The sequence below is a fragment of the Lepidochelys kempii genome, chromosome 8, assembly GCF_965140285.1.
Source record: "Lepidochelys kempii isolate rLepKem1 chromosome 8, rLepKem1.hap1, whole genome shotgun sequence".
Taxonomy (NCBI): Eukaryota; Metazoa; Chordata; order Testudines; family Cheloniidae; genus Lepidochelys; species Lepidochelys kempii.
Genome location: NC_136387.1, coordinates 34,503,094 through 34,527,532, shown reverse-complemented (window position 1 = coordinate 34,527,532; position 24,439 = coordinate 34,503,094). Strand labels below are relative to the sequence as shown.

Here is a 24,439-nt window from a genome sequence, read left to right as displayed (position 1 = left end):
TGTGTTGCAAACAATACTGCTTCTGTAAAATGTTGCATTTGAACTTCAGAGATGACCTTGGGAGCTCAGCCTCCCTCTTTGTTATCAGAGGCAGAATGGCTGCGCAGAATTAGAAAGTGGCCAAGAACAACTAAGGAGGACTTTCTCCGTGAGGTTATGATGCACTCCGCTGCTGAGAAACAGGAATTGAAGGACTGGCGGGACTGCAAGAAGAGGGACCGAAAGGAGAATGCGGTACACCAGAAAGAAGCCACGGAGCTTCTCTTAAACATTATGGAGCGCCAAGTGGACATGCTCCAGGCGATACTAGCTCTTTAAACCGAGCAGCTCTGCACTGGCCCTCCCCTGCAGCTGCTGTCCCAAAACTCTTTCCTATGTGCTTCACACACACAGCCAACACACTTATCAACCTCCTGGCTCCACTTTCTACCTGCAGCATTCCACTCCTCCCTCCTCACAGTCCAGCACTCCCACTATCATTTGCACTCAATACCCATCCCTCTGCAGTTTGGCCCTGCTGAAGTACAGCACCTGCAGCATTGTACTCCAAAGAAGGCGGCTGGGTATGATCCCTGGAGCTCACAAAAGCTTATGCTCAAATAAATTGGTTAGTCTCTAAGGTGCCACAAGTACCCCTTTTCTTTTTGCGAATACAGACTAAACAAGGCTGCTACTCTGAAACAAATCTTTAGCTGTCCCAGGACCCCTCCTCCTCTTGAGACCTTCTCTTTCCCCATCCCCCTCCCCACTGATGAATTTTTTTGGTTGACTCTTTCCTCCGGTTGTTATCTTTTAAAAAAAAAATTCTGTTTGAAGGCAATCTTTATTCTATTAAGTGGAAAAAAAAAAAAGAGCACTGCAAAGCAACAGACAATTATGTCAAGGCCCCTTCTTGCATCATGTGCACCAATCACCTCCTAACATTACAAGCACTGCAATCCCCAGCATAGCAACAAATATTAGTGGCTTTCAGCTTCAAATTGCTGCCTCAAGACATCCCTGAGCCTTATGGCCCTGCACTGTGCCCCTCTAATAGCCCTGGTCTCTGGCTGTTCAAATTCAGCCTCCAGGTGCTTAGCCTCAGAGGTCCAGCCCTGAGTGAAACTTCATAGATATTAAGGTCAGAAGGGACCATTATGATCATCTAGTCTGACCTCCTGCACAATGCAGGCCACAGAATCTCACCCTTCCCTTCACAAATATTATGGCACGTACCGCACACATCTATAAGCACAGAAATACTGTCATCAGCCTTGTTCAGCTTCCCATACAGGCATTGCCAGCAGGCTTTTAAAACAGCCAAATGCACACTCCAGTGTCATTCCGCACTTGCTCAGCCTGTTTTTGAACCGCTCCTTGCTGCTGTCAAGGTGCCCTGTGTATGGCTTCATAAGCCATGGAACTAAGGGGTAGGAAAGGTCTCCCGGGATCACAATGGGTATTTCAACTTCCCCTACGGTGATCTTCTGGTTCGGGAAGAAAGTCCCTGCTTGAAGCTTCGTGAACAGGCCAGTGTTCCGAAAGATGCGTGCATTATGCACCTTTCCTGACCAGCCTGCCTTAATGTCCATGACATGCCCACAGAGATACACAAGTGCCTGGAGAACCATAGAGAAATACCCCTTCCAATTAATGTACTCGGTGGCTAGATGGTCTGGTGCCACAATTGGAACATGCGTGCCATCTATCACTCCTCCGCAGTTAGGGAAGCCCACTTGGGCAAAGCCATCCACAATGTCATGTACCCATAGTCACAGTCTTTCAGAGCAGGATGCGATTAATGGCCCTACACACTTCCATCAATACAACTCCAACGGTCAACTTTCCCACTCTGAACAGGTTAGCAACAGATCAGTAGCAGTCTGGAATAGCCAGCTTCCACAGTGCAATTGCCACATGCTTCTCCAACGGCAAGGCAGCTCTCATTCTCGTGTCCTTGTGCCACAGGTCTGAGGTGAACTCATCACACAGTCCCATGAATGTGGCTTTCCTCATCTGAAAGTTCTGCAGCCACTGCTCATCATCCCAGATGTGCATGACAATGATCCCATCACTCAATGCTCGTTTCCCTGAGCCCAAAAAGCATCTTTCCACTGTGGTCAGCACCTCCGTGAGTGCCACAAGCAATCTCGTGTCAAAGTTACCATGCGTGGTGAGATCAATGTTGCACTCCTCTTTCTTTTGTAGTTTAAGGAATAACTCCACTGCCACTCGTGACATGTTGGTCAGAGCAAACAGCATACTGGTCAGCAGTTTGGAATCCATTCCTGCAGCCCAAAAGAGGTAGGGGGTGCAATACACAAACCACTGAAAGAGAGCGCCAAATGAGGATGGAAGCACAGGGATTGCTGGGATGTGAAGCAATGCATCACGGGGCATTGGGTCTGGACCCAGGATGCTCTGGGACCTCTGTTGTCTTCCCACACAGCAAAAGAGAAAGAGGTACTCTGTGGGGTAGTTGCCCAGAGTGCACCGCTCCAAATAGTACCGCAAGTGTGAACACGCTATTGCGCAGCCAGCTGTCAGTGTGAACACACAATAGCCATTTTCCTTCTGCGCTCTGAGTGGCACTGTAACTTTGCCAGCGTAGACGTGCCCTCAATAAAATCTCCCAAAGAGTGCAGGAAACTGTCATATTGATCACAGCAACTTTTTACATTTAATTTCCTTTTAAAAAAAAAGTCTTTAACCGACCCCCTCCCAGCTGCCTTATTCCCTCATCATCAACAGGTAAAGTCATCATTCCAGCTACAAATCCTCCAGTAACCCATGAAAACCCTGTCACATTCTTCCTTTGAGTCAGATGCCCTCACACAAAGGCATTTTTTCAACATGTGATCCTGTCACACATATACCCCTATGCACATTCTGGTGTGTTACCCCTCCCCGTCAAGACACGTTTCAATAGGACAGGGATAAGGCCTATCAGATCTTGACAGCTTCTCTACTGTAATTCCTTTACAGGTCCAAATTACTTACAATTTAACTTGACTTTAAAAGTATGTTATTTTTCCACCCTCCACTTTAAGAATCAGAACCTTGGCATTTTATCAGGGAAGAATAAGTACAACCAAAGTTTCTAAAGTTAGATTTAATGCACATGAGGTCTAATTCTTTCATGGGGGAGGTGGAAGACATGCTCTTCTCAAACATCTAATAAGATGCTCTCAAGACCATAACAATGATGATTTCACAAAAAGCAAGCATTTTCAGAATTGAAATGCTTACACAATAGCCTGATGCCTTTACTTACATAAAGCTTTTTTCATTCTTGTTTGGCATAAACATGTTGCCTCAAAAGAATTAAAGGAGCTGTGTGAGAGTCCAATTGCAGCAAACATAGGAGATATTGTATTAGTTTATCATTCGGTTAAAATATCCCTTAAACTGATAGAGGACATCCTCAGATTGAGCACAGAACCATGCTCATATCCTTTTAATTATTCAAAGCCATACTGCAGTCCTTCAGAATAGCTGTCTGATTTAATCTCTTAGACTATTGGTTGCCAAAAGTTAAACTATTCAAGCAGGATTCTAGCCAAATGCAGGGAAGCCTGGCTTGGTGTGAAGGTATTACTAGAGGTAAAAACAAAAACACGCAACAAGATTTATTAGAGAGAGTGCATAAAGATAAATAGATATTTAGAAGCTTAAGTGAAGACACCCTACTTCTTTAAAGATCTAGTTGCATCACACTACTTTTGAGAGGAGGGAGAAGAGGATATTCACTTTGAATAGTTGATTGAAAAGTGAAAAATAGCTAACAATAAAGCATGCTACACATAACAGAAGGAAAAAGCATGCTACTTTTACCCTCAGTACTACCAGTGCATTTTGATCCTACACTGCAATGCTCAAACCCGCACAAACCTCAGTGCCACAAAGTCTTCTAACACCGGAGACAAATCCACACATTGCCAAATGAGCTACTTCAATTATTAGCAGAGGTGCCAGGGGATCTGCAACCAGATTAGTTTTCCCAGCAAATATGTTTTCACTGCAGAGTTAGCCCATGCTCTTACTCAAGCGTTACCCTTAAAAAACCCCACACCCTCCATTCACACATTCACCCTCTCATCTGAGTTTAGCGGTGCTTTCAACTCAAGCAAGCTGGCTCAGCTAGTTAAAGCCAAGGATGGTCTTTCACTTGGGCTGGTAACCCTCTCACTTTGCAGACTGGACAAAAGGTCAAGACACTTGCGTGTGACAGTCCAATGCCTTCTCATAATTCCCCTTCGGTTTGCAGACCAGACCAACAGCTGGGACAAACAATTGGCTGCACCCAGTTCAGTCTGTAGCCTTATTCTGGAGGACCAGCTCTGTTTATTTTTTTAAACAAAAGGAAATTGGAACAAAAAGCAACAGTCCTGTTCTCCAACTAAGAATGTCAATAGCTTAATGTGCTGGTCCTTCCCCCAACACAGGTCTTTCCTGCCCTCCCTCAGCCTCCCTCCATAGGCACAAGAAAGAGTGCTCCCAGCCCTCTCCTAAATCCTGCCTCTCAGAGCTGGGGCACTTCTTTAAATCCCCTCGCTGGAAATTATCAGCCCCATCACTTAATGCTTCCAGCTGGGTCACGATTCCCAGCACCTGCCAGCTGGGCTCCATTCCAAAACAGGGCCAGCTGCTCCCTGGAACCCTAGCCCTTAAAAGGAGTAGGCCACCCTGTTACACACACATGCCCATGTACCCAGAAGTACAGACAAGCTCTCCCATTATTCACTGAGAAGGAATCAGAGCAGCTCAGCTTACTTCAGCATGAAGAACTGTGGGATGTGACCCCAGAAGTCAGAGCAACACACAGGAAATTGCAGCCCTAGTGAGGATACAGTTGTCTTCATGTAGAGCCATGCAGCTGCACCACAGCAGCACTTAAGTGAAGACACTCCTATGCTGAAGGGAGAACTTCTTTCATCAGCATAGTTAATCTACCTCCCCAAGAGGTGGTAACTATGTCAGAAGCAGCTCTCCCACTGTCATAGTTGTGTCTACACAAGGGATCAGGTCAGTATAACTATGTCGCTCAGAGGATATGGATTTCGCACCCTCTGAGCAACATAGGGATACCGCTATAGGTCTGTAAGGTAGACCTGGCCAGTAGCTTGGGGTATGGCTTTGCAGTGTGACTCCTCACACTTGAGCTAGGTGAACCTGGGTGCTGATCAGAACTGAACACATATCCTAAAAGAAAAAGGGCAACCCTCAAACAAGCGAAGTCTGGGCTACGTCTACATTACCACTATGTCAACATTACTTAGGTCGCTCAAGGTGTGAATAAACCACCCTGAGCGACATAAATTACACTGACACAGGCACTCATGTGCACAGCGCTGAGTCGGTGGGAAAGCTTCTCCCGCAGACCTAGCTTCTGCCGCTTGTGGAGGTGGTTTTATTATGCCAACAGGAGAGCTCTCTTCCATCAGCATGGAGCATCTTCACCAGACATGCTGCAGCAATACAGCTGCATCAGTACAGCTATGCCGTTGCAGTGCCATACATGTAGACTTATCCTTGGACACCCATAGAGTAGCAAATTTTACCAACAAACATGGATTCAAGTTTCTACTACAAATTAGCCAACTTTATCAGTTGGTACAAGAATCTGTCAGTGCTGCAAGATGAATTCTTGCTTGGCTTTCCAAACAAAACAAAAAACAAAACAACACACACACCCGGATTACTGGCAATAAGAAGCAAAGAAATCATGGTATTTTTGTTTTGATCTACTTAAGCATTCAATCTGCAGTAAAAGTGCAATCTATAAGCCATGCAGTTAGAAATAATGAAGATTGGCCTCACTCATATCCTAAAGCTACCTTTTTGTTCCTAAATTACTATGAATGTGTAGTATACTGCATTCTTTGGCTGAAAAGTCTTTTAATCCAGACGTTTATTAGAAGTTTTAAATACAGAAAGATATACGGACTGAAGTTATCTGGTTTGTTAGAGCCCAAGACAGCAAATCTTTAGTTAACATCACCTCATTCTTCAAAATACTACTGTAATTAAAGGCTAACCCCAAAGCCTTCCTGAGGCAGACATGATTTTAGTACATACAATATACGAAAGATCCTTTCTTAAAGCTCTAAATTTGAAGTCAGCATGTATGGGGAGCCAATTTCATTCCTCCACTGCGATGATTAATTTGGTTAGTCCACAAAAATGGTTCAGCACAGTTGTAAAAAATCCACACTTCAAGGGAAACGAGCAACTGGATGACATTTTATCTTTGAAACCACACTTTCTATTTTTTTAAATTTCTGAAGTATTTAAAGAAACAGAACATATTTGAAAGTGGACATCAGAAACACTAGATTCTAATTTCAATCTGTGAATGAAAGCGAACCACTCTGACAAGAATGGAGTGGTGAGATTAAGGTTTGTGTTATATCTATTAGAAGACAATAAGAAAAATTAAACAACTCCACAGAAGCTGGAAGAGAATAGAGAGTCATTGGTGACTGGAGAAGGGCACTGCCAGTGTGCAGTCAATTGTAATTGACTACTCAGGAGTCAAAGCTGCGAGTTATTGGATGGATTTGGTTTGCTGGAATCTAGATGCTTACATAAGGTACACCTAATAATGTATCCTATGAAGAGAAAGAAAACACTTATATTTCAAACTTAGATTAAGCCCTCACCTAATTTCTGAAATTGTGAAAGCTGCTGATTTATGTAGCAAATGAGTGATTAGTATTAATGATCACTAAACATCAGTGTATGTTATTTGACTTGCATGCTTAACACGGTAGGAAACAACTGAATGGACTAGAGAAAAACATAATTTATCCTGGGTTGTTAAATAGCAAGGCAAAAGGATTCATGGTCATATGAATAGTGCAGAAAATTTTTTTTTCCAAGATCAGTTGTGCTACTGAATGAAAGCATCTACTGAAGCAAAAGAGCAGATCACTGATGTTCCTGCAAGCAAGGTATTTTCTATGCTATTGTCATAATCAAAAGTCACAATGATGACTTAAGGCCCTGCCCAGGACTTCAGCAGCTCTTTGTCAGCTTCATTCAGAAACAACCTGCTATGTCTTACACAAAAAGTGGCAGAATTTAGTGATCAAGCCATAAAACTTAAAAGGCAAAGACATGAACTTGATAAGTTAAAACCTCCTCCAACACTAAGAATATCAACTTAAATGAAACATAAAATTAGTTATTAACTGAAGCACTTCAACATGACTATTCTCCTTCTGGCAGCTTTAGACTCATAGGTCCGCTACTAGTTCTTTGCTTGCAACATCTAGAAGAACCAACACTAATATAAAGCAAGCTGGCTGACTGAACAGAAGATGTAACATGTTGTTGGCTACAAGTATGCCTGGGGGGAGGGATTTTACATCTGAAAAGAAAAGCACGAAGTATAGCACCACAAAATTGGTCAAAGATGGGGGGCGGGGGTGTGGTATGAGAGGTCTTCACACTTTGCTTTTCAATGATCTGAAACCCATGATAAAACTAGCAAGAGAATTTTTCAGATTTAGTCACCTTGAACTTCTGATGTATGGGTGTTCACAATATTAAAGCTCTGTTAAAAAAAGTCACTAATACTCAACAGTCCCACAGAATTTTCCAACTTCAGCCAGCTTTCTCCCACCCCGTAAGCCTTATGGAATTTTTTTGATGACAGCTTCCCAATGATATGAAGAGGAATTTTCAGACTCTATATTTGAATCCATCCACCATTAAATAAGTTGACATGTGCATTAGAGTGAGGAGGACTGAGCAAAACAATACACATTGTATATGAAAACTCTACATAGGCACTGAATTTGCAAAGCAACTGGAGGTGGTTTTGGAGCAATTTGATTATAAGGTCAATTACACAGCTATAGACTTAATGGAAGTCTAGCTGATCCAATTAAAGAACTCAAACTACACAAAGAAAATAGAAAACTACATCAAAATGGAAGTAGAGTCATGACAGAAAACACTGTTCATTCAAAAGACCTGAAATCCTGTTCAGCATCAACAGCTTGCACAGGTATGTCACTCCCAAGATTTTGGTCAGACCCCCTTCAACATTAAGCAATAAGTCTTTACAAAGAAGTTAGATCTTACTAACACTGACTTATGCTCCTCACAGGAGGCATGCAAAACAGCGGGTACAGGAAAAGCAGCTCTTAAATCCATGTTAGTAGACGGGGACTAGGACATGTACAATTGTGCTTGTATTCTCAGGGAGGTGCGTGATTTGGAAAGCACATCAATTGCCACCTTGCATGTTGTACATGACCATAGGGGTTTCTACAGCACCTATAAATGCAGTACCTAAGCTCTTCCTGGCACAGATCTAGCCCAAATCCATCTTCCACTTTTCTACTCCATACAACCACCACATACAGAGACAGTCTTTTAAGCCTTTAAATCAGGGGATGGCAAATTTTTTGGCCTGAGGGCCACATCACGTTTCCAAAATTGTATGGAGGGCCAGTTAGGAGAGGCTGTGTCACCCCAAACTCCTATCCAACCCCCCCCCGCCACGCTTCTCACCCCGACAAGCGCCCCCCCCAGGACTCCTGCCCCATCCACCACCCCCTCCTCCATGTCCCCATACCACCTCCAGACCCCACCCCCAACCTGACTTGCCCCCCGATCACCCTGCCCCCTCCCACCCCCCAACTCCCCTGCCCTCTAACCGTGCTGCCTGGGGCACCGGTGGCTGGTGGCGCTACAGCCGCGCTGCCCACACCACCAGGTCAGGCTGCGCCTCTGCAACTGCGCTGCTTGGCCGCCCAGAGCATTGCGCTGGCAGCACAGCGTGCTGAGGCTGCGGGGGAGGGGGAAACAGCAGGGGAGTGGCCGGGGCGAGCCTCCCAGACCAGGAGCTCAGGGGCTGAGCAGGAGGGGCCCGTGGGCCACAGTTCGCCCACCTCTGCTTTAAATACTTAACTGTTTTTACAGCAGCTTCTGATGTCCTCAACGATACTTTACGAACAACTGAGGGCATGGCTACACTTGCAGATGTAGAGCGCTTTGAGTTAAACCAGCCCTCAGAGAGCACAGTAGGTAAAGCACTGCAGTCTGTCCACACTGAGAGCTGCAAGCGCACTGGCGTGAGCACATTTTCAGCAGCGTTGGGAGCAGCGCATTATGGGCAGCTATCCCACAGAGCCTCTTTTCCCATTCTGGCGCTGTGGCTTGTGGGAAGGAGGTAGGGCATTCTGGGTCCTGTCCCAATGCCCCGTGATGCACTGGTTCGCATCCCAGCAATCCCTGTGCTTCTGTCCACATTTTGCGCCATCTTTCAAGGTTTTTTTGTACCACACGCTCTCTCTTCCCTTTCGGTCTGCGGGAATGGAGCCCAAACTGCTGAGGAATATGCTGACGAGTCTTGCCAGCACGTCATGTTTGGCAGTCGAGTCACTCCTTAAGATCCAAACTGACAGTGAGGACTCCGACAATGATATTGACTCGAGTAACGCATACAACACAAGATTGCTTGTGGCACTCATGGACATGCTCAAACTGTGGAACGCCACTTTTGGGCTCGGGAAACAGGTACTGAGTGGTGGGATCATGTTGTCATGCAAGCCTAGGATGACTAACAGTAGCTGCAGGACTTTTGGATGAGAAAAGCCACATTCCTGGGACGGTGCGATGAGCTCGCCCCCACCCTGCGGCGCAAGGACACAAGACTGACAGCTGCCCTGAAGGTGGAGAAGCGGGTAGCTATTGCAATCTGGAAGCTAGCAACTCCAGACAGCTACCGATCGGTCGCTAACCAGTTTGGAGTGGGAAAGTCAACCGCTGGAATTGTGTTGATGCAAGTTTGCATTAATCACATCCTGCTCAGAAGAACCAGAACTCCGGGTAACGTGCATGACATTGTGGCTGGCATTGCACAAATGAGTTTCCTAACTGTGGAGTGGCGATAGATGGCATGTATATTCCAATTCTGGCATCAGACCACCGAGTACATTAATAGGAAGGGGTATTTCTCTATTTTCTCCAGGCGCTTGTGGATCACCGGGAGCGTTTCATTGACATTAATGCAGGCTGGCCCGGAAAGGTGCATGACGCGCGCATCTTTCAGAACACTGGCCTGTTCAGGAAGCTGCAAGCTGGGACTTTTTTCCCAGACCAGAAGATCACCATAGCGGAAGTTGAAATGCCCATTGTGATCCTTGGAGACCCCGCTTACCCTTTAATGCTGTGGCTCATGAAACCCTACACAGGGAGCCTTGACAGCAGCAAGGAGCGGTTCAACAACAGGCTGAGTCGGTGCAGAATGACTGTGGAGTGTGCTTTAGGCCATTTAAAGGGCCGTTGGTGCTCTCTGTATGGGAAGCTGGGCCTGGCTGACGACAACATCCCCACGGTTATATCCACGTGCTGTACCCTCCGTAACATTTGTGAAGGGAAGGGTGAATGATTCACTAAGGCACGAAACTCAGAGGTTCAATACCTGGAGGCTGAATTTGAACAGCCAGAGAGCAGGGCTATTAAAGGGGCCTAGCACGGAGCTGCAAGGAATAGGGATGCCTTGAGGGAGCAATTTGAGGCTGAAAGCCACCAGTAATGTCTGGTGTCCTGCATGGGAGTGAAGTGCAGTGGTTCTAATGTTAGTAGGAATCTGTGTTTGCTACGCTGACTTGCAGTGCCTGTTTCTTTCCTGGGCTAAGGTATCTTTTACTTAATGCAATAATAAAGAAGGTTTTCAAAGCCAAACAATCCATTTATTGAAAAGAAAATGCATTTATTGAAAAGAAACAACTGCTTGGGAAACAGAACAATCACAAATTTGCATATGTCCTGTTATCATACTCAGCCTCCCTGTCTGGAGTGCTGTGCAATGAGTGCTACACTTCAGGATGGCTATAATGCATGGTGATGGGGGCTGAGTGCAGTGAGTAAGGCTTGTAGTTTTCAGGGCTGGGCGGTGAAGCTACAGGTGTTGAGGCAGCTAGTGGCAATAAGAATCTGGATGTTGGGGAAAGTGTTTTGGGACAACTGGGGGGGGGGGAGGGCACGGTAGTGCTCCACGTGCATGGCTACGAGCGCCTAGATCGAGTCCGCTTGGCACTCCATGATGATTATCAGCGGATCCATGCTTTGCTGCTAGAGCTCCGTGCTTTTGTGCCAGCACTTCTCATTCTGCTGGCAGATCCCCCTTTTACTCTCCTTCCACTCCTGCACTTTTAGATTCTCGTTAAGGGACTGTTGCATTACTTCACTACCTCTTTTTAAATCTCTTCCCATATGACACAAATGAAACTAAAACAAAAAACCACTCATACTGGAACAGTAGGGGTTATGCCTGTAAACTATTAAACCTGCCCGAATATAGACAAAGCCTAAGTCACTTGATCATTTGGGCCTTGTCTACACTGGGATATTGTTATCCACCCCGATTCTTATTAATTTTTGGCCTCAATGACAATTAGGCATTCAGTAAAAATGAGTTCCTTTTATCGGTTACTAATTACTCTTTAAATTTCACTGAATGCTCCACTGTTCTTGTGTTGAGATGGGGAGGACACAAGCGCTAGATCTACAATCTCTATGACATTCGTCACTTTCATACACACTTATGTCCCCACTATTCACCTTAAAAAGGAGATGAATAAATTCCATTTTTTTCCAATTACTGTTGATTAGAGGCGTAGAAAAACTCACATGATTTGTCACCAGGGTCTGCAATATCCTTTTTGAAATGGGCTGACCAGTACTGCACACTGTTCTGAAAGAGGGTATACTACTATTTATATAGTGACCTTGTGACATCATCTGTATTACTCTCTCTTATTCCTTGTGCATCCTACCACCTTGTTTGCCAGTTTTGACCTCAGCAGCATATTGAATCGAAGTCTTCGTCAGGCCGTCTACAACGATACAAAGGTCCCTTTCCTGTGTTGCCACAAATAATTTAGAACTCTGTATGGCATATGAGTAGCTCAAATTTTAATACAATATGCATTACTTTCCATTTATCAACACTGAACTTCTATCTGACATCATGTTGCCCATTCAACAGCTATAAATCCCTCTGAAGAACGTCAGTCTTCTTAGTACCTCACTGCTCACCTCCTTTCCAGATTATTAATAAATATATAGACAGACCTACCGTGGAATCTTGTGGCACCCAGCTGCAGGGTCTGGGATGATGCAGTGTTCTCAGCTGCTCCAGGATATCTGCAGCCATTGGGGATCACATTTAACCTTTTGCTATGATGAACATTAGTCATTTATTTCTTCTCTGTTTTCTCTCTCCCAGACAGTTTGATTTATGACAATACTTTTCTCCCCCATGAGCACTTAGTTTTAGCAGCTTCTTGTAAAAGACCTTGTCAAAAACCCTTTGAAAATCTAAAATTAGATCAACTGGTTTTCCTTTATCCACTCCTTTTATCAGAATTCTTTGAACACAATCAGTAGATTAGCAAGATGCAATTCCCTTTTGCACAAACCATGCTTGTTAGACCCTGCCATACTTTTCAGGTGTTTAATTCTATTTTTTAATCATTATTTCAACCAGTTTACCAGGTGCAAGTGTAAGGGTTACTGGTCAGCAATCCCCTGGATTACCAATAGGGCCTTTTTAAAATATAGGTACAACACTTATTATCCTCCAGTTTTCTGATATAGAAGTCATTTTTAATGAGACTGTATTTTGCTAAAGTTAATCATGCCTTAAAATGTTAGTTGTCATTTTATACACAACTTGTCCTTGCCTAAGTTATATTAAAATGTGTGTAAGGCATTTAATAGGATGCATTTTCTCAGTGTAGAGAAGACATTGGAGAGTTGCTATCCATTTTTCAACATCCCTGTCACTGAAAGCAGAAGCTTTCACGAAAGGCAGGGTGAGACAGTAGTAAAAGGCACACTATCAGTAGCAAAGGTGCATAAGACAACCTACCTAGTAGAAGTGGAAAAACATTTCTCACGCTATCCACTACAAACCTTGCCTTCTTTCTTAAAGAAGTCTCTTTACTTGAGCTGTGCGTCCGGAGAGAGGGCACTGTTACCAACACAAGTACCCAATCCTGCAGCTGAGTGGCTTACTCTGCTCTCACCCATTATTTTGGGTCACTGACTAAAGAAGGGAGCAACTCAAGCGGCTCCTCATTTCTGGACTGCCAGCTGCTAGGCTTATTGACTGGACACCTGAGGGATCCACTCTGCGGGACTGAGCACACATACCTACACTTTCATTGTTGCATTACTTGCCACATCCTCAACCAAGGCCTGGAGTGAGCAGAGTTAAGTCCCCCCAAACCCATCCATGGATATGGCCCCTCCCTCCCTAAGAACTGTAGGAGCACAGGAGAGGCCAGTTCTGATGCCTACCTTCTCTAGATCAGCAGTTCTCAAACTTTTGTACTGCTGACCCCTTTCACACAGCAAACCTCTGAGTGCGACCCCCCTTATAAATTAAAAACACACATTTAACACTTTTATAAATGCTGGAGGCAAAGCAGGGTTTGGTGGTGGAGGCTGACAGCTTGTGAGCCCCACATAATAACCTTGAAACCCACTGAGGGGTCATGACCCCAAGTTTGAGAACCCCTGCTGTAGATCTTCGCCAGTCACTATTCAGAGCCATTCCATATTAAACGAGTGGAGAATTAGATTTGAATAAGTAAATTAAAAATTCTCCAAGATAGAAACATAACAGAGGGTTCCTGCAATAGCCTAGCACAATGGGTCTGAAACTTCTACGCCATAATGCAATACAAATTAATAAGTGGCACAGCAGAAGACATATCAGGGAGAGACAATAAGGCCAAGGAACGAAAAGACAACATTTTCCTTGTGTCTTTAGAATGCTTTAAATCCCTAGAGGAGCTACATATTTCTACAGTACAAAGCTATACAAAGACCAAAAAAATAAGGGCTTGTCTATACTAGGAAGTTTCCCCATGATGAATCCCCATCTGGGCCCTCTTACTCAGGAGAAAAAGTGCCTTTTTCCAGCTCATCTTATGTCACTTTGAAAGCAGTATAAGCTAAACTGGAAAAAAGCACCCTTTCCAGAATAAGAGCATCCACATGGAGACATATCAATAGATTTATACCCATAAGTTCTCCCATGTAGACAAGGCCTTAAAACCCCCATCCAAGCCATCTGCATAAAGCAACCCAGAATTACTGATCTTCTACATCCTACAACTTCTCACTAAGAGAAAGCTTCATAGTAGGTTTAAATCTACAAGTCAGACAATCACTCCATTTTTGTCATTTGTCTGATTTCCTCCATATTCAACACACCTGGTTCCCACCCACACTTTATCTTGCTTTGGCAAATCAGGGAGTCAAACTTAAATCAAGATACCCGCTTGCTTCTGCTGGAGAATGGCAAGGTCACATGCACACGTAAGTAGGAAAGCTATTTGTATCTTATCAGTACTGCATGCAATACAGAAAGTCAGTTTACTATTGACCTCATTCCTTCTTCTTGAAGGGTAGTCGGGGCAGAAAGAATGTTAGTCTTGTCTTCACTACATTCCCTGTTCATCCTGGAACAAGGCTGATGTAACCTCATTTTCCAACCAGAAAGACTCCAATCTGCAGCTGGATCTGAAATTTTGTTTTTTATTCTTCGTCTGTTAAACTCCATGCTCTACTTTTATCATTGCTTTATGACACAACAAGTGATTCTCAAAAGCTTCCCTGTTTAGTTTAGTTCCTCCAGTAATAAGTATTGGGATAAATAACCACCCACAGAATTGTAATCTTGTACATTGGGTAAGCTAATTACTACTTTTAAAGCTGTAGTCTCAAACATCTGCAACCTTTCTCCAAAGCTGCAAACCAATCCTTGAGGAACAAAATCTGAATTGTAGATCCATTGAGTGGAGTTACTCCAAACTAGCGATAACACTAAATTTGTTATAAACACTATAAAACTCCCAATTTGTTAGTATTTCAAGGTAAGTATGCAACTTGTTCTTTTAAATCATCTTGGCTGGTATATAACTAGACACAGCACTAGCATAAGGCTGTTATAAAGAAAATGGAAGTAATAATCTCCTACCAAACTTCCACATTACAGAAGCACATTTTGGAATCAACAGTCCAGTCCTTTCAAAAAGGATATTCAGAATATGACAATTTTAGCAATTCCAGAATATACCCAATTTCTTAGAATGATTCTTTCCATAGCTGCTCAGCCACTTAAGTACTGAAAAGTAACAGGGTGGATAAAAATCAATTTAAAAAAAAAAACAATGGATTTTTTATTTAAATTGGATTTTTTTGATCAAATGATTTTTGAGGAAAAACAATCTAAAGTTAAAGATACATTATAGCTCAAAGATATCTCTTCATGCAATAGGGATTACAAATTCTAATTCAACAGTATGAGACTATATATTCATGTAATGTTTAAGAAAAGTTTTGTAAATGAGTTCCAATAGTTCATGGATTAGGGACCGAATCTTATGGGATTCCAGGGGCTTCTGTATAGATTATTTAGGTTAATCTTTCTATCTACCCAATGGGACTCAGTGCTCAGTCTAGAAGATACCATATTCAGAGATGCTTAGTTTTGCAGTTCTCAAACTGTGGATTTGTGTCTCCAGAGATAACATGCTTGTTAACAGCAAAAATGTTTTTAAATAAATAAATAAATATACAGAGGTGAGAAATAACAGACCTCAACACTGTGCAAATCTGCAAATTTGTGTACATAGTCAATCCCTTACCTCTCTCTAAAAGTGCAAAGTTTCAAAAAGTTTAATGTATAGAAGAAGATTGTTGGGGGCAGAATAGATCTGGACAAGGAGAAGAAGTCTGGAGATAAATGTGAGAAGAGATGGACAGGCAGTAGAAACAAAAGTGAAACTGTTTGAGCAGCATATTCCAGAAGTGTACCCTTCATTGATTTGAGATCTACCATACCATTCTCTCACTAGAATGGAAAACTTATAATGGCAGCAGGGCGTAAGAGAGACCCAGTTTGGAAATAAGAACCATTCAAGAAATACAGGTTTGCTGATGATGTTTTAAAAGAAACTCACACCAGTGAACTGGTGGAAATGATAATCTCACTTTTAACAGCAGTAGCTCCTTCTATCAGTGTAGAAAGAATATTTTCTTCCTTTGGACTAATTCATTCCAAATTGAGAAATCATTTGGGACCTGAAAAAGCAATAAAGCTTGTTTTTCTTTTCCAGGTTATGAACAAACAGGAAAATGAAGGTAAAGACGACTGAGAAGCCAATATTTTATGTTTCTCATGTTGACCTGGCCAACACAGTCAATTTAAATTTTTTTTTAATATTTCATTAACTATTTTAGTTAACAATTTTAACAAAAACAAACCTGATTTAAAAAAAACTTGAATGTTTAACTAAATTCAAAAATTCATATGCTTGTTTGTTATAATATTATATGTTTGCTGTTGAAGAAAAAAAACTAGAATACATAACGTTGTTTTAGTTAAATAAAACAATTGAAATGTCTGTCTGGTCATAGAATATCAGGGTTGGAAGGGACCTCAGGAGATCATTTAGTCCAACCCACTGCTCAAAGCAGGACCAATCCGCAACTAAATCATCCCAGCCAGAGACTTGTCAAGCCTGATCTTAAAAACCTCAAAAGAAGGAGATTCCACCACCTCCCTAGGTAACGTATTCCAGTGCTTCACCACCTCCTAGGGAAACTTTTTTTCCTAATATCCAACCTAAACCTCCCCCACTACAACTTGAGACCATTACTCCTCATGCTGCCATCTGCTACCACTGAGAACAGTCTAGAGCCATGCTCTTTGGAACCCCCTTTCAGGTAGTTGAAAGCAGCTATCAAATCCCCCCATCATTCTTCTCTTCCGGAGACTAAACAACTCCAGTTCCCTGAGCCGCTCCTCATAAGTCATGTGTTCCAGTCCCCCAATAATTTTTGTTGCCCTCTGCTGGACGCTTTCCAATTTTTTCACATCCTTCTTGTAGTGTGGGGCCCAAAACTGGACACAATACTCCAGATGAGGCCTCACCAATGTCGAATAGAGAGGGACGATCACATCCCTCAATCTGCTGGTAACGCCCCTACTTATACAGCCTAAAACGCCATTGGCCTTCTTGGCAACAAGGGCACACTGTTGACTCATATCCAGCTTCTCGTCCACTGTAACCCCTAGGTCCTTCTCTGCAGAACTGCTGCCTAGCCATTCGGTCCCTAGTCTGTAGCGGTGCATGGGATTCTTCTGTCCTAAGTGCAGGACTCTGCACTTGTCCTTGTTGAACCTCATCAGATTTCTTTTGGCCCAATCCTCTAATTTGTCTAGGGCCCTCTGTATCCTATCCCTACTCTCCAGCGTATCTACCTCTCCTCCCAGTTTAGTGTTATGCAAACTTGCTGAGGGTGCAGTCCACGCCATCCTCCAGATCATTAATGAAGATATTAAACAAAACCGGCCCCAGGACCGACCCTTGGGACACTCCACTTGATACTGGCTGCCAACTAGACATGAAGCCTTTGATCACTACCCGTTGAGCCAGACAATCTAGCCAGCTTTCTATCCACCTTATAGTATGGGCTGAATGAATGGACTTTAACTTGCTAGCAAGAAAACTGTAGGAGACCATGTCAAAAGCTTTGCGAAAGTCAAGGAACAACACGTCCACTGCTTTCCCCTCATCCACAGAGCCAATTATCTCGTCATAGAATGCAATTAGATTAGTCAGGCGTGACTTGCCCTTGGTGAATCCATGCTGACTGTTCCTGATCACTTTCCTCTCCTCTAAGTGCTTCAGAATTGATTCCTTGAGGACCTGCTCCATGATTTTTCCAGGGACTGAGGTGAGGATGACTGGCCTGTAGTTCCCAGGATAACTCCTTCTTCCCTTTTTTAAAGATGGGCACTACATTAGCCTTTTTCCAGTCATCCGGGACTTCCCCCGATCACCATGAGTTTTCAAAGACAATAGCCAATGGCTCTGCAATCACAGCCGCCAACTCCTTTCAGCACTCTCGGATGCAACGCATCCAGCCCCATGGACTTGTGCTCGTCCAGCTTTTCTAAATAGTCCCTAACCACTTCTTTCTCCACAGAGGCCTGGTCACCTCCTCCCCATGCTGTGCTGCCCAGTGCAGTAGTCTGAGAGCTGACCTTGTTCATGAAGGCAGGCAAAAAAAGCATTGAGTACATTAGCTTTTTCCACATCCTCTGTCACTAGGTTGCCTCCCTCATTCAGTAAGGGGCCACACTTTCCTGGACTTTCTTCTTGTTGCTAACATACCTGAAGAAACCCTTCTTGTTACTCTTAACATCTCTTGCTAGATGCAACTCCAGGTGTGATTTGGCCTTCCTGATTTCACTCCTGCATGCCCGAGCAATATTTTTATACTCATCCCTGGTCATTTGTCCAATCTTCCTCTTCTTGTAAGCTTCTTTTTTGTATTTAAGATCAGCAAGGATTTCACTGTTAAGCCAAGCTGGTCGCCTGCCATATTTACTATTCTTTCTACACATCAGGATGGTTTGTCCCTGTAACCTCAATAAGGATTCTTTAAAATAGAGCCAGCTCTCCTGGACTCCTTTCCCCCTCATGTTATTCTCCCAGGGGATCTTGCCCATCAGTTCTCTGAGGGAGTCAAAGTCTGCTTTTCTGAAGTCCAGGGTCCGTATTCTGCTGCTCGCCTTTCTTCCTTGTGTCAGGATCCTGAACTCGACCATCTCAGGGTCACTGCCTCCCAGGTTCCCATCCACTTTTGCTTCCCCTACTAATTCTTCCTGGTTTGTGAGCAGCAGGTCAAGACCAGCGCTGGTGATGTTCTCCTCCTAATACACCATGGCAAGAAAATCCTCCTGTTTTAATGATTAACCCGTTGAATTGGAGATATTTATGAAGTCATTGGGAGGTGAACTATCTGCTTCAATTACCTTTGGTAAATGAAATAACCAAACAATCATTCACTTTCTCATATAGCTGTAAAACTAATCTGAAAGGTTTTCAAAATAAATCACTTTAAAAATATATAGTGTATACCTTCTAAAAAACGAAACGTACATCTGTCTCTGAATTGTGAAGACTATGTATTAAGGTTATAACAACCAACAAGAACGCACTTTTATGTAAGAAATTCATGATTAAATCGAGTCTTCCTGACTAGTGATTTAAATCAAATCCACCCTGAAAAGTAACATAGAGCTTGTCTACACAGGAAAGTTGTATCAGCTAAAAATTAAATCTGTATAACTGGTCTTGTGGAGATTTATTCTGAAATAAGAATGGCTATTTTTGGTTTACCTTGAATTCCTTGCACAGCAAGCAAAGCTAGACCACATGAGAAAGTCTATCCACATTGGAAGCTTCACCAGTATCAATTCACTCCTTACCTCAGTGGTTCTCAACTCTGGTCCACTGCTTGTTCAGGGAAAGCCCCTGGCGGGCCGGGCCGGTTTGTTTACCTGCCGCGACAGCAGGTTCAGCAGATCGCAGTTCCCACTGGCCGCAGTTCGCCACCAAGCCAATAGGGGCTGCAGAAAGCGGCGCGGGCCGAGGGATGTGCTGGCCGCCCTTCCTGCAGCCCCCATTGGCCTAGAGCAGCGAACCATGGCCAGCGGGAGCCGCGATCAGCTGAACCTGCAGACGCGGCAGGTAAACAAACCGGCCCGGCACACCAGGAGCTTTCCCTGAACAAGCAGTGGACCAGAGTTGAGAACCACTGCCTTAGCTTATATTGGTATAAAACTTTCCTGTGTTGACAAACCCTTACGTGCATAAATTTTCAAGTTCAGCAGAATAAGTATTTGGGGATTTCTAAGAAAAAGGCATTGTGTTACAAGAGAAAAGAACACAAACATTCATTGGGCCTACAGTCCAGTTTCAGGTTAACACCTCAGTAAGTATTCTTCCGGCCATATTCTATTTGATGTCCAGTTAATTCAAAAGCTGTAGTAACTTCAATTTAATATCCAACACTGTTTTACTGATAAAACAAGCATTTTATCATCACTTAAGTCCTCACTCCAGGCTTATCTTAATATCTATGGATTACTTCAGTTTCATCACAGATGGTAAGTAACATTTCCAATTAATTCCTTGCATGAGAAAGGAATTTAAGAAACCATTACCACAGTTTGACAACAGGATCTAATTTCAATTCATATTAAAAGTCTACTTAAATATATTTCTAGTTTAAACATTGCCATTGTTGATTCTTTTGTAAGATCAATTTCTCAATGAGTTGCAAGAAGGGAGGCATTCAAATAGTTGATCTATGCAATATTCTTGTTTAAATCTGTTATCCTTCAATTAATTTTATTTGGACTATAGAACTTCTCTGAATGAAGAAACATAACTGTATGAATTTCTTGCCATTACCCATGTCTAACAGCATCTCAAAATTCACAAGAAGAAACCAAAGTGAATATACTAATTCACTACTTTAGTTTCTGGGCCTCCAGATGCTTACAAACTTTACATTTAATATTAAAATAATTGTGTTGAATATTTTAGTTATTAGTGTGAGGATAAGAGTTCTAATCCCAACTCTGCCCTCCTTACATAAACATTTACTCCACTTCAGATTCTTATTAGAATTGGTTGAAAAATAAAACTAGACAAAGTTTTTAATAGCCTTTGATAATTTGTTTTGTGTTTTAGTTTTTATCTATATTTTTAAGAGAAAGGACACAATGATTCTTCTTAAGAACATTTATGTAAAGCATTTCATTTTCAAAAGAGGCCTTTTTTAAACAAAAAACTTTGTTCAAAGACATAGGCAGCTCATTATGTATTTACATTATTCTAGCACCTAGAGATCAGCCAAATCATGGGCCTATTGTACTAGATGTTGTACAGACACAGTAAACAGTCTGACACCAGAAGCTTACAGTCGAATAGACCACATAAAACAGGTCAGAGACATACAAGGGGTGGGGAGGGGGTGGGGGGGGAAGAGACAGGAGGGAGGAAGAGACTGGGAAACAGACAAGATATGCACAGTTCTTAGGCAAGAGAAGGACAGTAGTTACAAAGCACTACCTGCTTAGTAATTTTCAGATTGGTTTCCAGTACCTACTAGGACACAGGTATGTTTTGAGGAATGACTTGGAGGAAAATATGGCGATTTTACAAGTTTGGACTGGAAGTTTTGCTACCCCACATGCATGAAGATGGGATAATTCTTGTGGTATTAAGGCTAGAATCATTGGCTGAGTAAAGATAAGCAAAACTGAGAAGAACTTTCAGGGTAAGTTTGTATATGATGTGACTGGAGGTGGGGAAGCCAATGAAGATACTTAATGGTAGAGTGAGAAGGGGAGAATGACAATCAAGCCTTTCAGAGCAGCAGTCATGTTAGTCTGTATCTGCAAAAAGAAAAGGAGTACCTGTGACACCTTAGAGACTAACAAGCCTTTGCTCTTTATCTTAATAGGTCCATCAATGGCAATTAGCCAGGATGGACAGTGATGGTATTCCTAGCCTGTTTGCAAGAAGCTAGGAATGGGCAACAGGGGATGGATCACTTGATGATTACCTGTTCTGTTCATTCCCTCTGGGACACCTAGCATTGGCTACTGTCGGAAGACAGAATACTGGGCTAGATGGACCTTTGGTCTGCCCAGTATGGCGACTCTTATGTTCTCATCTTTGCACCCACATTTTGAATGGGCTTCAGGGGAGCCAGGCCACAAGCATCAAGGCCAGATAGGAGACTAGTGCAGTAGTCAAGTGATAGACAAGGATTTTGACAGCAGGTGACCAGTGGGAGTAACTGACCAGCTCAGCACTACTGACCAGAAATAGAAGGGTTCAGAGGGATCACCAGGTAGCTGTACAGATATTGTATAAGTAACTTTGGAAGAGAAATACATCTTGTATCAGGTTCCCTACGCTCTACAATAGAAGTGAACAAACAACGGCCCGCGGGACCATCCTGCCGGGCCCCTGAGCTCCCAGTTGGGGAGGCTAGCCCCCGGCCCCTCCCCCGCAGCCTCAGTTCACTGTGCCACCAGCGCTCTGGCCTGCCGCTCGTGTCAGGCAGTGCAGCGGCATGGCTGGCTCCAGTATGGTAAGGGAGCAAGGACTGGATAAGGGGCAAGGGGTCCCAGGGGGCAGTCAGTGGACAGTCAGTGGACAGGGGGAGTTGGATAGGGGGTGGGGTCCCGGGGGCCCTCTCAGGGGGCAGGGGTGTGGACGGGGTCGTGGCAGTCAGGGGTCAAGGAGCAGGGGCGGTTGGATGGGGCAGAGGTTCTGAGGGGGGTGGGAAGTGGAAGGGGGCAGATAGGAGGCAGAGGCCAAGCTGTTTGGGGAGGCACAGCCTTCCCTACCCAGCCCTCCATACTGTTGTGCAATCCCGATGTGGCCCTTGGGCCAAAAAATTTGCCCACCCCTGCTCTATACCCACCCAGAACCTGTTGAGTAACATAGTTGTTATAATAAAGTTACACGAGTTCTCATGTGTTTTACTGCTTTTGCAAGTCAGAGGTAGACTACACAACAAGACAGCCTTAAAATAAAGCTATTGATGCCTAAAGTGAAAACCAATCCAGTGAAAACCAATCCAAGCCATTCTTCTTTATAAAATAAAGTGAGTTGCAGGCTCTTCTTATGTAACACTTTCTCTCATTCCTTACAGTGAACACAGCATAGAAACACCACTTCACAGTTTCAAGACAACACAGCAATGTGTCGATTTTGGCATGCAGCCTACATGACGATTAAGCTCCTGCCTTAATGGAAGCACTGTATTTGCCTGGCAGACTACAGGCCTAACATTACTCATTCCAGCCACACATCTTCAACTACAAAACAAAATCCACTAGACAGAGTCCTCCACAGATAATGAAAGACAATGCCAACACATTCCCCTTACAACTGCTGCCCTTGAGAGCTAAGCATATAGGGCTAAGTCCAGTCCTCTTATTAGCTAGCACAACTTCCATCAGTGGGAGTAGGGACAAAATATAGCTGTGGTGTAAGTGGATACAGAGTACTAGGCCATCTGACACCCCACTAAAAAGTCGAGGATTACTTGTGTACCAACAGACTATTTTCTGTACATAGAGACTGGAAAGGAACAATGTCAGCTTACAAAACAAGTTATATTTATGTGAAAACTTTTCCCCACTAACGTTACTGTAATATCTAAAAATCACTATAATTGAAAGATTAAGGACAAGTATTTTTCTATTTTGTTATCTTATGCTTTGACAGCCCCTCACAATAGTTAGTTTCCTCCTGTTTGTGCAGGTCTTTCATGCTCCAGCAGGGAAGCTGGACACAGTGAGTAGGGACGTGTTGGTAAAAAAAAAAAAAAAAAAAAAAAAAGTGGGTGCGGTGAATCTCTTTTTTGGCCCCACTGCTGTTGGTGACAGAGACAAGAGCTGTGTGTGCTCGAAAGCGGGTCTCTTTCGCCAACAGCAGCGGGGCCTATAAGAAATATTCCCCCACCAAACTTGGCCCGCTCACATCTAGGGCCAACGCGGCTACAACTTCCTAAAACAAAACCAGCGACGAGAGTTTGGGGGCAGCGCTAACGCCCGAGACTCCCGGGAGAAGAGGGCGGGGCCGGGCGCCCCCCTCCTCCCCCCGGGCTCTGTGGCAGAGGCGGCGACGGCCGTTCCGGGGCTCAAGCCCAGGGCAGCACCGGCGTGGGCCGGGGAGCAGCTTCCCCCGCCGGGGGCCCGGCCCCCCGAACAGTGGGAGGCGGCCCCAGGAAGCTGTGCGGGCCGCTTCGCGCCAGGCCGCCGGGCCCCCCCGGCCTGGGCGGGGCTGGGGCAGCGCGGCTCCCGCGGGGCAAGGGGCCCTGCTCAGAGCGCGGCAGCCCAGCCTGGGGGCCGCAGCACCGTGAGGCGCCCTGGGGCCTAGCGGGAGTGGGGGCTCCTGAGGCCGGGCCCCACTGGCGGCGGCGGGCGGGACAAGCTGCTCGGCCCAGGCCCGCTGGCGGGGGGAGGGGTAACCCGGGGGTGGGGCCGCGGGCCAGGCCCCATTAGCGGCCGGAGGAGAAGTTTCCAACTCGGTGGGAGGGGAGGGGGTCCGGGCCACGAAGTTACCTGCGGGTCCCGGACGGGAAGGAGGCGCCGGTGGATCCTGAGCCCCGAGCCGCCTCAGCCGCTTTGTCTCTGCGCCGCACCCGTCCCGACTGGAGAGGAGGAAATGGGCTCTTCCGGGCACCTCCCCCGACGGCCTAGCCGGCTTTTCTTGGCACCTCCCTCTGCAGCTCCGCCGGCTCTTCCCGGCACCGCCCGCCCCGCGCAGGTGAGAGGCTGGGAGCTCTGCCCAAGCGGCTGCGGGCGGAGCGGCCGCCGCAGGAAGAGCTGAGGGGGGTGTGAGAGTGAGTGAGTCAGAGTTTCAGGTGAGAGGAAGGTGCCTGGGTCGCTGGTAGCAGGGGAGGGCCCGGCCGGGGAGGTAGAGAGCCGGGGGGTGTGTCAGGTGGGAAGATTGGGGGAGGGGTAGAGAGCCGGGGTGGGGTCTCGGATGGGGAGAGGGTGCAGTGGGCCGGAGGGTGGGGTGAGTTCGGGGGGGCAGAGGCC

At 44.8% G+C, this 24,439-nt stretch overlaps 1 protein-coding gene across 1 annotated transcript in view; it reads right to left on the bottom strand.

Annotated features, from left to right (window-relative positions):
* Nucleotides 1-24,106, bottom strand: part of CTNNA1 (catenin alpha 1) — a 203,103-nt gene extending 178,997 nt beyond the window's left edge. Inside the window, exon 1 of the mRNA XM_073356004.2 lies at nt 23,960-24,106. The gene's annotated coding sequence lies outside the window, so the exon portion shown is untranslated. The remainder of the gene's footprint in view (nt 1-23,959) is intronic.
* Between the last annotated feature and the right edge of the window lie 333 nt (nt 24,107-24,439).